The sequence below is a fragment of the Ailuropoda melanoleuca genome, chromosome 12 (genome assembly GCF_002007445.2).
Source record: "Ailuropoda melanoleuca isolate Jingjing chromosome 12, ASM200744v2, whole genome shotgun sequence".
NCBI lineage: Eukaryota > Metazoa > Chordata > Mammalia > Carnivora > Ursidae > Ailuropoda > Ailuropoda melanoleuca.
The window spans coordinates 28,874,078-28,889,034 of record NC_048229.1 but is presented as its reverse complement, the minus strand read 5'-3'; the positions used below and the strand labels follow the sequence as shown (position 1 = coordinate 28,889,034).

General features: G+C 41.2%; 1 pseudogene; it reads left to right on the top strand.

Moving 5' to 3' along the window:
- The first annotated feature begins 1,531 nt into the window (after positions 1-1,531).
- Positions 1,532-11,357, top strand: LOC100465191 (annotated as a pseudogene).
- Positions 11,358-14,957: the final 3,600 nt, after the last annotated feature.

Here is a 14,957-nt window from a genome sequence, read left to right as displayed (position 1 = left end):
CTTAATCTCATAAATATCACATAGTTGTCCACCTATCCAAGTTGCGAACAGTTCTCTCATAGGAAAGAAATTTCCCATCCTGTGGCTGTCTCAGCATTCAATCTGAAATACCAGGTTATTGGTATTCATTCCTTCAGATATATTTTGAAGCACCAACACTATGTGAGGCACTGTTCTGCACACAGGACACATTACTGAACAAAACAGGCAACAGAACAACCTTTATGGACCTTACAATCTCCTGAGGGAGAGACAGTGGATTACAGAATTTTAGGAAGCAATAAATACTGCGAAGAAAAAGCCTAGTAATACTAATTTATAGTAATGTATAGGTAGTAATTGGGAGGCTCTTCCCCCCCTCCTTACCCTTCCATGGGCTTTTCTGGATATAATTTGAGCAAAGACAGAAGTAGTGAGGGGAATCACCCATCATAATATTTGTAACCATAGAACATTTTACAACTGTTTGTAATGATTGTCTGTGACGGGTCTCTTGTTTCAGATCCTCTGAGAAACAAAAGAATGCAAGCTCCTAAGTCACATGCCATGTGTCCTAAACCAGAATCTCTGGGGCTGGAGTCTAGGACTCTGGCTTTTTAGAACACCGGCCTGACGAATACCTAATTTTAGTACTCTTTACCCTAAAAACTGAATTACTGCCCACCACCACCCTCACAGTATAATGGGATGGCTTCAGGTGGTGCCTTTCTCATTGGCTCCAGGTTTGTTGGCCTTGATTTTGGTGGCCCTTTCTCCCAGGCCTTGATTTTGGTGACTTTGATTTTGGTGGCCTTGTTGGCCTTTTTCCCAGGTCCCAGTCCCAGTTTAGGTTGATCAGCTGCTCTTTCCCTCTAGTGGGTAATGGCCACCCCTCACACTGTATCAGTTTCTGGGAATCTTGTGTTCTTAAAAAACTGCTTTTGCAAACAATCTTTCGCCATACGTTTTCATTTCAGTGGGTGTCCTTTTACAGTTGTATATTTTTCTTACCAGGAGTTCATTTTGTGCTGCGCTGTCGACACTTGAATTCCTACTTCTCCATTTGGAAACTTTTTTTTTTTTAAAGACTTATTTGAAAGAGACAGAAAGTGTGTGTTTTGGGGGGGAAGGGGCAGAGGGAGAGAGGTATTCTCAAGGGAATTCCCCATTGAGGTCGGACCCCATAAGGGAAGAGGGAGGTTGAGGGTGGGCTGGGGTGGGGGGGATGATTTCAGGACCCTGAGATTATGACCTGAGCAAAAATCAAGAGTGGCATGCTTCCCGGACTCAGCCACCCAGGCACACCTGGAAACTTTTTTTTTTTTAAATACAAAGTGGATAATACACCTCTCGGCCATGCTGCTTCCTGTCCAGCCTGGGGAACGCAATGTAGCCTGCACCACGTGTGCCTCCCCAGGCTCCAGACTTTGAAAATTTATCAGTCCTCCTTAAAAGTGGACGTTGAGGATAGGAGATAATTTCAGTGGCTTCCCACCTTCCCGGACTTCAACTGCTCCGGCCACAAACCCGCCCCGTTGCTGTGCGCAGTCGGATGTCCCAACATGGCCGCCCCCACGGCCCCCAGGAGCGCCGGGCCGAATCGCCTCTTCAGAAATACCGGAAACCGTCGTTTTGGGTTCTCCGAAGGCCTCGGGTCATCGTGGGCCACCGTACACTGAAGAGTTCACGGAACATCTACGTTTAGGTTTTTCCCCTGGGCCTGGAGGAGACCAGGTCGGTGTGTGGTTTTGTCCCTGGAAGTTTTTTGTTTTTTATTTTTGTTTGTGTTTTGTCACAGTATATGTTTTGCTTCTCGCAGGGTGACGTGTGGACGTGCTGTAGTATGGACCCATGAAATCATTGTCGGGGGCGGATGGGGAGCGTAGAAGCGCGGAGGTGGGGGTATTTAAGGAGAAGCAGGTGGGACCCAGATGCGAGGTATTGGGGGGGGGTGCGGACCAGACAGATCTGTCTGTGGTTGGGGTACAGTTGGGATTTATAGTTCGAAACCCTCGTGTGTGTGTGTGTGTGTGTGTGTTTCAAGCCTTTGCCCCAGGAGTGACTAACAGACCGAGGTATGTGTGTGTACACGTGTATTTAGATATGTGTGTGTACACGTGTGTTTATAGTTTGAAACCCTCTGGTGTGTGTGTGTGTGTATGTGTGTGTGTTTAAAGCCTTTTGTTCAGGGATTGACTAACTGCAGACCGAGGGACTAAACCGACACCCCCAGTCCCGCGTCTGATAGGCGTCGTCAATGGCTGCTTTCCCACGGCAAAGGAAGAATTGAGTCCTTGGGACAGGAGCAGCGAACCCTGTTGCTTACTTGATGTTCTTTGCTAGCACAATCTCCATTTTTTTTTAGCACCGCTCTCTCTGGCAAAGTGATCCAAGTGCTGGTTGGTCTTAGTCCATCATGGTAGTTCCAGTTCCCATTGCTAATGATTGAATTTCTGTGAAATGAGCTTAGTATATCGTATGGTGCAGTTCGAGCCAGCTCTATGTGAAAATCTGCTTAGTGGTTTCTGGGGGAGCGTTTTCTCTTTTATATTAGTAATTCTTTGAATCTCTTTTTCCATGTCCATGATGGCACTGTCTGAGTATAACCTTAATTTTCAGCCCAGTTTCCAACGTTTATAATTTGTTCTGGTTCAGTGCATTGGCTGTACTCTGAAATATGGAGTTCAAAAGTGGGATGATAGTGGACATCTTTGTCTTGTTGCCTACCATTAAAATTCACCTGCTATATGGTCTGGAGTTAACATGTTTTCTGGAGGATTAATCCAGGATTTTAAATTTAACGACATAAAGATGCTCATAGTATTCTTTCAGACAAAAAAAAATATTTTATTTGAGTCGTATCTCTCATTAACGCCTTATATTCTTTATTTGCATTTTCTTTTTTTACCCTATGGGTATTTAGTGAGACAGATATGTATTATCGGCTTTTTCAAGTAACAGGCTTTTAGTATGTTTGAGCTCTTGGATTTCTTTGTTAATTTAAAATATCTTCAAGTAGGGGCGCCTGGCTGCCTCAGACGGTAGAACATGCAACTCTTGATCTTGGGGTTGTAAGTTTGAGCCCCACATTGGGGGTAGAGATTACTTAAAATTAAATCTTAAAAAAATCTACAAGTTAATCGTATAAAAGAAATATACATATATAAACAGTCATTACCTAGGTAATGAAACAACATTGCCAGCACCCCAGTGGTTTTTGTGAGCCTCTTTCCAATTATATCCCATCCTCACACCCAGAGGTAATTACCATCTTGTCCGTGTAGCACGCACTTACGGGCTTTTCTTTATAGTTTTGTAATATAATTAACCATTCCTAATCATTACAGCTGCATATGAATGTAATTATACATCATGCGCTTTTTATGTCAAGTCTTTTGCTCAATATTTGTGAGAATCATTCATGTTTTTGCAGATAGGTTTTCTTTTCTCTTTGTAAAGAGGGTCAGACATTATGTATTATATAAATATTCACACGGTAAATTACTATTTGGGGATTTATAATCTATGGGTGTCCCACATATGCTTGTTTTTGTTTTACAATCCTTAAAAATATAAGGAGCATTCTTAGTTTGCAATCTGGGCAAAAAATGTAGTTTCTCCATAGCAGTTCATTGTTTGAATATATGCAGGTCCCTACTTTTTATTAAAATGGCATCATTTGCATTTTGAATAATGCTGTTACTAAAATTCTTATCCACGTCTTCTGGTAAAAAATACCTTTATTTTTGGAAGAATAAATATCTTAGACATATACTTCACAGTGAAATTTCTTCCCGATTGATGAATACGTGGAGATTCAGGGAGAGTGGAGCTACTGGAGAGGGCCTGGAAAATCCTGCCCATTTCCTTCAATGCGTCTGACTGTTCCTGGTTTATATCCTCTTATAATAAGTAAAATTGTAATGTGTTAAAATGCACATTGGAATTGGTATCAGAATCATACCTTCTTTGGATGAGTTTCTTATTACCTTTCCCTCTTCCAATAACACTGCAAATTATGTACTTTAAGAAAATTATTGGGGGGTGGGCACCTGGGTGGCTCAGTCGGTTAAGCATCTGCCTTTGGCTCAGGTCATGATCCTGGGTCCTGGGATCAAGCCCCACATCAGGCTCCCTGCTCATTGGGAAGCCTGCTTCTCCCATTCCCTCTGCCTGCTGCTCCCCTTGCTTGTGCTTTCTCTCTCTGTCAAATAAAGTCTTTTAAAAAAATCAGTTGCATTAATGTGAAAAGCATACATACATGTATCTTTTATCTGCCATGTACGTATGGATGGTATTTCTAGGTTAAGGAGAATGAACTTATACATGTTTTCTTAAGATTTATTTATTTATTTGAGAGAGACTGCTCATGCCCCCCAGTTGGTGGGGAGAGGCAGAGGGAGAGGGAGAAAGAAACTCAAGCAGACTCTGCACTGAGTGTGGAGCCCGACATGGGGCTCAGTCTCACGACCCTGAGATCATGACTCCAGCCCAAACTAGAAGTCAGACACTCAAGGGACTGCTCCATCCAGGCACCCCTGAACTTCTGCATGCTATACAAACTTCTCATTGGTTGAATGGCTGGATGACTGTGCACAATTACAGAATAATTAGGCATTTGCTCTTTCACAATGGGTCAAAATAAAAACCCCGCTAGATATCTAGATAGAGCCTACAGAATGGAAATAAGCAGGAAATTTTTAACATTTCTTCCATATCATCAGAAGGACATCACTTCATTAGGGAGCACTGTTATTATAGGAATCCCTGACATTTGATGATGTGGCCGTGGACTTCACCAGGGAAGAGTGGCAGCTCCTGGCCCCTGCTCAGAAGGACCTGTACCAGGAATGATGTTGGAGAACTATAAGAACCTGCTGCCAGTGTCCCCATCAGTGGCCTTTCCTTTCTCAGCTTCTTAAAGCTCATAGTGTCTGTGCTGCTCTGAAGTGAGATTCTCAGCCCGCTCCTTGGCTCCAGACACGTGGGTATATTCTCCCTTCTTCTGAGTGAAAACCTTAACTTTGTAGGTGTGAAAATTGTTTTGTCCTAACATCATGCAGTCTTCCTGGACCCCAAGCCCAATTAGTGTGCCTGAGTCTTCTACCATTTACCATAAACAGGTTTTCACACCAGCAAACTAGATGTGCTCTCCAAATTTGATCAAGAAGAACCAATATGGACAGTGGAAGATGACATCCCCTGTCAAATCCTTTCAGGTGAGTGAGAGCAACAGGAGGGAACCAGGCTGTGGAAATCATATTCTAGTTGGTAGAGGAGTCACAGCTTTGAGAGGGTTGGAGGCTAGGTAGGCAGTGCCTCCATGCATCTCTCTCCTGATTTGCAACCTCTTTTTCTTTGTAGGAGTTTAGAATAAAATGTATCCCATTTGTCTCAAACAGGATTTGATCCCTGTTTATTTTATTTACATCCTGAATTTTGTATGCATGGTTTCCTTTTTCTTAATGATTCTCAGATCTTTCCTTTCTTACTCTTCCACCTTCCTTGCCTTAAAAGTCTACTGTCCAAAGGCCTCTATCCAAAGAGAAAACTCAGTTCTTCACTGTCTTCTAACTACTGCACCTTTCTGTCCCATTGATGTTGATTTTCCTTCCTAACCCTCACCCCATCCTGGATGCAGTGCCCCCAAAGTAAGCTGGTCTACACTGGGCCCTTGTCCTCACTCTGAGGTTTCCAAAGGTTCTGTTTTCCATTTTCTTCTCTGGTCTCCTAACCCTTCACACTTTTCTTTATTCTAATAAACCAAGGTGCTTCTGTTCCCTGCAGGGTACCCTCAAATTGACATCTGCCCAAGGTGATCTATCAGACTTTAGTTCTGTACAACTCACTCATTCTATGGCAACTCTCCTGAGTTCCCAGTAAGTGCAAGGAACTTGCATCGTCTTCCCTCCCAGAAAACCCCTGTAAGTTTTGGTTCTTTATACTCCCATGCATCTTACATCCTGGCCATCCAGGCATTTCCTCAAATGCTCCCTACCTGTAGAGCTCTCTTCTTTAAAGGAATCTGCTGTTGATGATGAATTTTAAACAGAAAAGTACTTCAACATCCTACATTACCAGTTATAGCCTAAACAAGATTATAACACTCATGTGTACTTTGACTTAATTCCTTTGTGTATTTACTAATTCTGACCTTCCTTCTAGTTTATTGTAGATGTTACCATCATATTGACTTCCTGAAAGCTTCCTTTTTCCCCCATTGTATTCTGATGACATTAAGTCCTAGTTAACCACATTACTTGTCATAGACATGAAATTCTTCTCTCAGTGTCTCTGTAATAATAGTATTTCTTGCTCACACAGAGACTTCCATTTTCTTCCCTAAACTCCCCAGTGTGTTGCAGACATGTGATTGCTTACTTGCTTCATTTTAAAAATAATTTATTTCTTGATAACATAGTGTAACAACAGTGAGAAAAAAGCATAAAAATAGAGCAAGAGCTTTCATTCTAAGATCAGGAAACAGAAAACTGACCAAATAAGAAGATACATTGTGTGTCTCTTAGAGGGTGACAAGTGCTGTGATGAAATATTTGGAATATAAGTGTGGTAGTAATGGAAGAGCAGGTGCTGGGACTGGGACTTCTCTTTTAGGAAAGGGAACATCTCTGTGAGCTGTAGGTCACAGGTCACATGTGCTTGGAGCTTTGTGCTGTATCATACTGATGCTCCCCAATGCTGACCTTGACAGTGAATCCTCCAGGGAGGCCTGTTTCCCTCCACAGTGTCACCTGATTTCCTGCATCTCCCTCCATCTCCATTGCTCCTTCACACCAGTTTTCACAACGTGCAGCTGTTTTACTTGTGTCCTTTTACCAAAGTGCAGTGTAGGCTCCCTGAACATGAGGGCTCTGTGTGTGTCCCCAGCATGAGCACCATGTCCTGTGCACAGGAGTCCTCAGTAAGGATTTGTGACGTGAATGAGTCTGTCTCTCCCCAGTTTGGATAAGCTGGCCATCCAACCTGTGGTCTGCTGCTCATGGGAAATGGCATGTATTTCACAGTCTCTGCATGTTCTGCAATATGTGGAAAGTAGCCAAAACTGTGTTTATTCGTTGTCACTGTTTTTTCCAATATATAAGGAACATTAAACATGGAGTTTTATTTACACTCATATAATAAGGTCATCACTAAGTCACCTCAAATGAAGCTATTTTAAACAGTACTTTTATTCTAGTCAGTATGATGGAAGAATTCATTATCATCTTTTCTAGGAGTCTGGAAACTTCCAGAGCATTTACCAAATGAAATCATTGAGAATAGCCTAGAACAATGGCACAAACATAACACTTTTGAAAATTCTGTTCTTCAGAGCAAAACTCATTTTGTGTCAATGCAAAAGCATGGTGTGTTTGACTTACACGGGAAAAAGTATGAAACCAAATATAACTTAAGCAGAGCAGAGCTACTGCAGAGCTTACTGTAGGTGAGAAAGCCTTTCTTATTAATCATGAACAATTTCAGAGTGAAATTAAATCCCCTGAATGCCAAAAATGTATCAGCATGAAGTTCCAAATCATTAAGTATCAGAAAACTCAAAAAATAAAGAAACCTCGTGTATGCAGTGAATGTGGGAAAGCCTTCATCAAGAAGTCCTGGCTCCCTGATCACCAGAATGTTCATACAGGAGAGAAACCCCACAGATGCTGTCTATGTGGGAAAGCATTCTCCAGAAAGTTTATGCTCACTGAACACCAGAGAATGCATACAGGAGAAAAGCCTTATGAATGCACTGAATATGGCAAAGCCTTCCTCAAGAAAACACGGCTCAATGTACATCAGAAAACACATACAGGAGAGAAACACTTTCTGTGCAGTGAATGTGGAAAAGGCTTCATCCAGAAGGGAAATCTCATGGTACATCAGCGTATCCATACTGGAGAGAAACCTTATATATGCAGTGAGTGTGGGAAAGGCTTCATCCAGAAGATGTGCCTGATAGCACATCAAAGAGTTCACACAGGAAAGACTCCCTTTGTGTGCAGTGAATGTGGAAAATCCTGTTCCCAGAAGTCAGGTCTCATTAAACATCAAAGAACTCAGAAGAGAAACCTTTTTTTTTTTAATGATTTTTTATTATATTATGTTAGTCACCATACAGTACATCCCCGGTTTCCGATGTAAAGTTCGATGCTTCATTAGTTGCGTATAACACCCAGTGCACCATGCAATACGTGCCCTCCTTACTACCCATCACCGGTCTATCCCAATCCCCCACCCCCCTCCCCTAGGAGGCCCTCAGTTTGTTTCTCATAGTCCATAGTCTCTCATGTTTCATTCCCCCTTCTGATTACCCCCCTTTCTTTATCCCTTTCTTCCCCTACCGATCATCCTAGTTCTTATGTTCCATAGATGAGAGAAATCATATGATAATTGTCTTTCTCTGCTTGACTTATTTCACTTAGCATTATCTCCTCCAGTGCCGTCCATGTTGCAGCAAATGTTGAGAATTCGTTCTTTCTGATAGCTGAGTAATATTCCATTGTATATATGGACCACAGCTTCTTAATCCAGTCATCTGTTGAAGGGCATCTCGGCTCCTTCCATGATTTGGCTATTGTGGACAATGCAGCTATGAACATTGGGGTGCATATGGCCCTTCTCTTTACTACGTCTGTATCTTTGGGGTAAACACCCAGTAGTGCAATGGCTGGGTCATAGGGTAGTTCAATTTTTAACTTTTTAAGGGACCTCCACACTGTTTTCCAGAGTGGCTGTACCAACTTGCATTCCCACCAACAATGTAGGAGGGATCCCCTTTCTCCACATCCTCTCCAACAATTGTTGTTTCTTGCCTTGTCTATCTTTGCCATTCTAACTGGCGTAAGGTGGTATCTCAGTGTGGTTTTGATTTGAATTTCCCTGATGGCTAATGATTTTGAACATTTTTTCATGTGTCTGTTAGCCATTTGTATGTCTTCATTGGAAAAGTGTCTGTTCATATCTTCTGCCCATTTTATGATTTGTTTATTTGTTTCTCGTGTATTGAGTTTGAGAAGTTCTTTGTAGATCTTGGATACCAGTCCTTTATCTGTGGTGTCCTTTGCAAATATATTCTCCCATTCCGTGGGCTGTCTCTTAGTTTTTTTGACTGTTTCCTTGGCTGTGCAGAAGCTCTTTATCCTGATAAAGTCCCATAAGTTCATTTTATCTTTTATTTCTCTTGCCTTTGGAGATGTGTCGTGAAAAAGGTTGCTCTGGCCGATGTCATAGAAGTTGTTGCCTATGTTCTCCTCTAGAATTTTGATGGATTCCTGTCTCACATTGAGGTCTTTCATCCATTTGGAGTTTATTTTTGTGTATGGTGTGAGAGAGTGGTCAAGTTTCATTCTTTTGCATGTAGCTGTCCAATTTTCCCAGCACCATTTATTGAAGAGACTGTCTTTTTTCCACCGGATGTTTTTTCCTGCTTTATCAAAGATTAGTTGCCCAAAGAGCCGAGGGTCCATTTCTGGGTTCTCTATTCTGTTCCATTGGTCGATGTGTCTGTTTTTGTGCCAGTACCATGCTGTCTTTGTGATCACAGCTTTGTAGTACAGCTCGAAATCCGGCATTGTGATGCCCCCAGCTTTGTTTTTCCTTTTCAACAGTTCCTTGGAGATTCGGGGCCTTTTCTGGTTCCATACAAATTTAAGGACTATTTGTTCCAGTTCTTTGAAAAATGTCCTCGGTATTTTGATCGGGATAGCATTGAAAGTGTAGATTGCTCTGGGTAGTATGGACATTTTAACTATGTTAATTCTTCCAATCCATGAGCATGGAATATTTTTCCATCTTTTTATGTCTTCCTCAATATCTTTCAAAAGTGATCTATAGTTTCTAGGATATAGGTCCTTTACGTCTCTGGTTAAGTTAATTCCAAGGTAACGTATGGTTTTTGGTGTTATTGTAAATGGGATGGATTCCCTAATTTCTCTTTCTTCAGTCTCGTTATTCGTGTATAGAAATGCAACTGATTTCTGGGCATTGATTTTGTATCCTGCCACCTTACTGAATTGTTCTATAACTTCTAATAGTTTGGGAGTGGATTCCTTTGGGTTTTCCATATAGAGTATCATGTCATCTGCAAAGAGAGACAGTTTGACTTCTTCTTTGCCGATTTGGATACCTTTGATCCCTTTTTGTCTTCTGATTGCTGTTGCAAGGACTTCTAGTACTATGTTGAATAATAGTGGCGAGAGTGGGCATCCTTGTCGTGTTCCTGATCTTAAGGGAAAGGCTTCCAGCTTTTCCCCATTGAGAATAATGCTTGCAGTAGGCTTTTCATAGATGGCTTTTATGAGATTGAGAAATGTACCCTCTATTCCTACACTCTGAAGGGTTTTAATCAGGAAAGGATGCTGTATTTTGTCAAATGCTTTTTCTGCATCAATTGAGAGGATCATATGGTTCTTGAGTCTTTTCTTGTTGATATGATTTATCACGCTGATTGATTTGTGAATGTTGAACCACGCTTGCATCCCAGGTATGAATCCCACTTGGTCATGATGGATAATCCTTTTAATGTACTGTTGGATTCTATTAGCAAGGATCTTGTTGAGGATTTTGGCATCCATATTCATTAGAGAAATCGGTCTGTAATTCTCCTTTTTGAGGGGGTCTTTGCCTGGTTTGGGGATCAAGGTAATATTAGCCTCATAGAATGAGTTTGGTAGCTTTCCTTCTGTTTCTATTTTTTGAAATAGCTTTAGGAGAATAGGTATTATTTCTTCTTTGAATGTTTGGTAGAATTCCCCAGGAAAACCGTCCGGGCCTGGAGTTTTGTTATTTGGAAGGTTGTTTATCACTGACTCAATCTCTTCATATAATTGGTCTGTTTAAGAAATCAATTTCTTCCTGTTTCAGTCTTGGTAGTTTATAGGTTTCCAGGAAGGCCTCCATCTCAGAAGAGAAACCTTTTAGATGTAGTGAATGTGGGAAATCCTTTATCGGGAAGTCACAGCTCATATATGTCAGAGAACTCATACAGGAGAGAAACCATAGAGATGCACTGAATGTGGGAAATCTTTTCGAGGGAAGTCAGTCCTCAATAAGCATCAGAAAATTCATTTAGTCAAGATAGAAAATCCTCCCTCAGAGTCACAGGTCATCACAGACTGGTGTTGTCCTGCAAGAGAAAAACCTTTTTAGTATGATGACTATGGCAAGGGCCTTCTGTGGCTTGTCAGACATCATTAAACATCACTGGGCTCCTAGCAAATAGGAATGTGGTCATAGTGGGACAGCCTGCAGCCAGAAGTGCACCCTCAGGAGACAACAGAGGATTTGCCCAGGACAGAAACCTTAGGAATGCAGTGAATGTGGTCATGCCTTCACTGGTCAATTATGTCTTATTTTATGTCACAGAAAACCAGTAGGAAAAAAAATTAGAAACATTCTATGTGGGGCGCCTGGGTGGCTCAGTCGGTTAAGTGTTTGCCTTCAGGTCAGGTCATGATCCCGGAGTCCCGGGATTGAGTCCTGCACCAGGCTCCCTGCTCAGTGGGGAGTCTGCTTCTCCCTCTGCTCCTTCCCCTGGCTCGTGTTCTCTCTCAAATAAATAAAAATCTTTAAAAAAAATTTTATGTGGAGAAGGTTTGAGCAAAAATTTCTAGGTCATATTATGGCTGAAAAGTATATACTGAGAGGAACTATATAAATGCCGAGGCTAGGAAAGCTGAATCTCTGATCCTATTAAAAATATGCATTGATACACAGGCATAATCTGATGTTAACCCAAATACATACACATCAGTTACTCTTTTGTGTCTGTTAAAGGAATGAAGGAAGTTCAACTAAGTAGAGAAAGTAAATAGGTAAATATTAAAAACCTACAAGAAAATTTGTATCTGGAATGCTGCTATGAATGAAGAATCAGGAAAGGGCTAACACTGGGTGGGTGCGATATGGGGCATGTGTTTATCAATTCAGTTTCTGCAGGTCAAGGTGAAGGACTAATTAGAAACTGGGATATCAGCTATGAACTCTTAGGGGCACTTTTCAAATTGCAGCTTTAGATTGAGTCAATTACCAAGTATTTGTCAAATACTTCTTTGTACTAGGTCTCGTTTGAAGAGGTGAGGATACAATGGTGACCAAAACAGAATAAGCCCGTGGTCTCCTGGACACAGCATTGAGGTAACTGGATTATCTTTAACTTTTTCTTTTTATTTATTTATTTATTTATTTAATTAATTTTTTAAAAGATTTTATTTATTTATTTGACAGAGATAGAGACAGCCAGCGAGAGAGGGAACACAAGCAGGGGGAGTGGGAGAAGAAGAAGCAGGCTCATTGCAGAAGAGCCTGATGTGGGGCTCGATCCCATAACGCCAGGATCACGCCCTGAGCCAAAGGCAGACGCTTAACCGTTGTGCCACCCAGGCACTCCAATATTTTCTTTTTAAGTGGGGGCTCCACTCAACGTGGGGTAGAACTCATGAACCTACGGTCAAGAGTGGCATGCTCTACTGACTGAGCCAGCCAGGTGCCCCGTGGATTATCTTTAAGTGGTACCTTTACAAACCAGCTATTCTAGTGAAAGGGTGTAAATATCTATATTAAGTGAGATGGACATGGAGTCATTGGTTCAAGGAAATTGGACAATATATTGTTGAAGGAGTTTATTATTTGGGGGGATGGAGGAAAAACTTATTCATGCTTGTTGAGCACTATAACACAAACTTATTTTTAAAATTTTAAAATTTCTTATCTCCTTAAGGAGATTATAAATTCCCTTAGTGGCTTTACTTACATTTTAATGTATTTTTAAATTAACTTTTTATGTTTAAAAAATTCAGAACCAGAGGGGCGCCTGGGTGGCACAGCGGTTAAGCGTCTGCCTTCGGCTCAGGGCGTGATCCCGGCGTTGTGGGATCGAGCCCCACATCAGGCTCCTCCGCTATGAGCCTGCTTCTTCCTCTCCCACTCCCCCGCTTGTGTTCCCTCTCTCGCTGGCTGTCTCTGTCTCTGTCGAATAAATAAATAAATAAAATCTTTAAAAAAAAAAGAAAAAAAAATTCAGAACCAGAAAGATGAAAAATCATTGCCTCAGTCACACTAACCACATTTTAAGTGCTCAATAGTCACATGTGACTAGTGGCTATAGAATTGGACAGCAGAGACAATGAGCAAAGAAGGTGAGACACTGAGTGAATCTCTGTCATCATTTCCATTACACCAGAAGGTTATATTGGAGAGTGCTGGTTTTCATGATTTTATACTTCCCAGCATAAAGGAAAAAAACCTAATTATATAGAGATTTGAAAGTGAATGAATAGATTAATGGACTAATCAAAGCCTGTATTGTCACTGAAGGGAAATATGGAAGTAAGTGTTTTCATTGTGATCTGAGAGACTTAATTACAGATTATAAAAGGACAAAGCAGGAAAAATGGTAATAATAAAAGTATTCTTAGTCCTTGTGAATAAGAAATCCCCCGTCCCCTCCTCTTCTGGTCTCTCCATCCTTCATCATCTTCAGTTGTCATCTCTTCAGTGAAGCTTTCCCTCCCTAGGCCAGGTTCTCCAGCTTCTGGCCCTCTGCAGAACCATGTTTCTCTGAGTATAAGCACTTTACAAACTTGCAGTTTTATATTTTCTGGTGGTGAATGTGAAGATAACACATAGGTTATGTTTTGGGTTGATCCCTGACGTTTTTCACATCAACCTCCAGTGATTTACAGTCCAGATAACTCACATCTCCATTCTTGATTTATTGTGTAATGGTGATGCTGGATGAGAGAGAGTAAGGGAAAGTCATTCTGAAGGGGAGGACTTGCATTTTAGAGCTCCCTCGTTTGAGGAGCTGTGACAGTGGATGAAGCAGTATATTTGATGCTGTTTAAGATCTTTCATAGTGGATACATACTCAGTGAAGATTCTGTCCATCTCTAAACCCAAAGTCCCAATATTCTTAAAATTATGTTTTAACCCATTCAAAATCTTGAAATGCCTATGTGGGTGAATTTTTGCCATAAGAAGATTATGTAAATACTGTGTGGAGATCAATATTTCATCTTTTCAAGAAGTCATTTAAAAAAAATACTGGTAGTTTTATAATTGGTTTTTTAATGGCCACAGACCGCTTGTTCTGTTGAAGAAATGTGTTTAATTTACCAAACCATTCGCCCGCTGATGTACATTCAAGGTTATTCCTAATTAAAAAAAAAAAATTACTTGGAGTGCCTGGATGGCTCAGTTGGTTAAGTGGCAGGCTCTGATTTCTGCCCAGGTCAGTGTCTCAGGGTCTTGGGATCATCCCTGCCTCTAGCTCAGCTCTCTGGGGGGTCTGCTTGGGATTGTCTCTCTCCCTCTCCTCTTCCCTTGGCTCTCTCTCAAATAATAGGAATCTTCAAAAAATTAAAAATGTTACCAAAATTTCTATGGTTAATATAGAGAGAGGTTTTTTTTTTTTTTTAAGATTTATTTATTTTAGAGAGTGAGCTGAGTGAAGGAGAGCACGTGTTGGGGTGAGGAAGTGAGAGAGAATCTCAAGCGACTCTCCACTAAATGTGGAGCCTCAGTGGGTCAGTCTCACACTCCTGAGATCATGACCTGAGCCAAAATCAAGAGTCAGTGCTCAACCGACTGAACCACCCAGGTACCCCATAAAGGCAGTTTTTAACAAAGATTCTTAGAATTTCTAGGTCAACAAGAATGAAAAATTTAAACTGTATAGATAATTCTGTATTACCCTGAAAAAAAGATGTACAGATTATATCCTCTACTACCCCCACCACTTTTGCTTGCATAAAATAATGGCTAATATTTCTTCAGTGCGGTGGTTATTTTACTTAGAAATGATGCCAAACAAGATAGAAGCATATATGATCATCATCAGTGCATATATGCACTCTTAAATGCCCGAATATTTTGCGGGAACACTTGGGTATATTTGAAGCCTCACTCCTCTCCCTTTCCTAATAGTGGTAGTCCCCTATCCAGGTCTCGGAGGGCGTCTATTTTCGCAGCCCCGC